This window comes from Vombatus ursinus, unplaced genomic scaffold (assembly GCF_900497805.2).
Source record: "Vombatus ursinus unplaced genomic scaffold, bare-nosed wombat genome assembly UNPS02014801.1, whole genome shotgun sequence".
In the NCBI taxonomy this organism is placed as follows: Eukaryota; Metazoa; Chordata; class Mammalia; order Diprotodontia; family Vombatidae; genus Vombatus; species Vombatus ursinus.
This window is the reverse complement of record NW_020954579.1, coordinates 4448537-4450954: the sequence shown is the minus strand read 5'-3', so window position 1 is coordinate 4450954 and position 2418 is coordinate 4448537.

Here is a 2418-nt window from a genome sequence, read left to right as displayed (position 1 = left end):
CAGAGCTAGTGGAACTCTAAAGTCAAGAGTGCTCCTCCCCAACACATTCTGGGCCAGAAATGCAGTCTGGATCTGGTGCCTGATGTTCTTGCCTTGAGAGATGGGTATAGGGTGGGACTGGACTTGGCAACCTCCTGAGGGAGATGAATTTGTCCACAGTCAAAAGTAGAAGCTCTAATGGGTGGGAGTCGGGGGATGGGGTTCTGCATAATCCTCATCGGGCTCAGTGGGGGGGGAGGGAACAATAACTGTAAAGAATCCCTCTTCTAGGTTGCCAGTCTTCCCAAATGGCGCTTCTAAAATAGGTCAAAAAAAGATAAGTCAAAGGTAGAGGAGGGCTTTCTAATCAGAATGGAGGGGGATCGAAAGGGGAGAAGGAGAAAGGAATGGAGAGAGAGAGAGAGAGAGAGACAGAGAGAGACAGAGAGAGAGACACAGAGAGAGAGAGAGAGATGCTTTTCATTCTTTCATTTAATCCTCCTAAATTCAGAGTCAGCAGTTAAGCAAAATCTGAAACACCCTTTTTGTGTTCTGGTTTTTTCTTTTCCCCTAAAGGGAATTAGTCCTCCCCTGGGAATCCCAGTTCCCCGCCCCTCCCCAGTCCCTAAATCTGCAGACACCTACATTCTTAGCTCCTGTGCTCCTCCTACGCAGCTCCAGCCTCGCTTCTTTTCCTGCCCCTACACGAAATCCGTCGTAAGAGAAAGTTTCGCTTTTGCAGTTACTCTAGTTTACCGAGAGAGCCATAAATCTTGGGTGGCCTGGAGAAACAATCAGGTCCTTATTAATAGTCGTCGTCCTAGTAATAATAATAAAACCCTCTCCTTTGCTCTTTTCTAAGTCATTTTACTGTCTTCTTCCGTCCTTAGAAGTGTAAATGTTCTCTCTCTTCTCCTTCACCTCCTTCTATCCTGTGCCAGTCAGGAGGTGAGGATATTAACAGACTCAACTTCAGAGCGAAGTTCCTCAAGTCTTCGTTCGCCCTACCTCATCCTGGCGCTATAACCTCCTCCTTTTGTCCCCCTTGTTTCGACCCCCTTCCCCCAACTCTCATATTGATGTGTGTGCGTGCGAGTCTGTGTTTAAATCATCAGTCACCCGCTTGCTGTCTGTTCGCAAAAAAAAAAAAGAGGGGGTTGTTATGCTTAAAAAAAAAGATCCTTGTGCCCCCCCTTCTCCCTAATTGGAATTGGAAGGAGAGTCTACCTAGAGATTTGGGGAGAGGGAAGAAGTATAGGGAGGGAAGGGATGAGAAAAGGAAGAGACACGGAAAAGAAGGAAGAGAGGCAGAGATAGACAAGGAGATGGAGAGGCAAGACCCAAAGAGGATTCAAACTATTTAAAAAACAATAGCGAAACTTTGTGTTTTTAAATTAATGAGGATTCGCACCCAATAGTCACACCCAAGAACTCAGAGCCAGCTCTGGCTAGGCCTCAGTCCACTACTGTGTCTGATTAGCATAATGTTTCACTAGTGACGCTGCGTGGCGGGGGGGGGGGGGGGCGGCGGCGATGATGGTCGAGGGAAGCATGAGAACTCACTCTACCCACTTTGCCCGGGGCTTCTCCCTCCCCATCCCCCCAAATCTTGCACATATATTTTTTATCACCTGTATTCTATTTTGTTTTAACCCTACACTCTCCACTCCTTCCTACTTTCTTTTTTTTTTTAAGGGGGGAGAGGAGGAGAAACAAAAACATCCCCCCCCAGCTTCCTTCTGTATCAGGCATCTAAGCCCGGGAAGGGGAGAGGTGGGGGGGGTGTGTATGTAGGCTTGTGTGTGAGTGTGTGTGTGTGTATGTGGTTTTTTTTTTTTCCTGTGCAAAAGCAGAGGCCATTGTTATCGGAGAGTAGGGCGTACCAGTCTTATAGGGCAACCAGATTGTGGAGACTTGTCCGTTCGCGAGCCTGGAACCGGATTCTCTGGGAGCTGCCGAACCACCTTTCGCCTCTTCTATTTTTTTCCTACTCCTCCACCCCCCCTCCCTCCTCCACACCCCCCCCCCCAAGCGGAGTGAATTGAAACGGACGCACCGCGGCTTCTGCGACCGGCCCCTCTGGCTCCGCAGCCGGGGTTCCTCTTTTGGGTGGGGGGGGAAAGAGGGGGGGATGTAGCTTTAAACAGTGGCATTTTTTTTTTTTTGCCTTCAATCTGGGGAGATTTCTCGCCTACCGCTCGCGTTGGGGCTCGATGTGAATATATATTATGTCTGCCTGTTCTCCCCTCGTCGGTGGCTAAGGTAAGCTGGACTGAAATAGGCTATCAGTTTGTGAATGGCGGAGAGTATGTCTCAATGATTTATGGCCCATATGACTGCGATCTCGGTTCAAGAAGAGTTCACAAGCTTTAGGCTTCCTTCCACGCAGCGACTCTCTCTCTCTCTCTCTCTCTCTCTCTCTCTCTCTCTCTCTCTCTC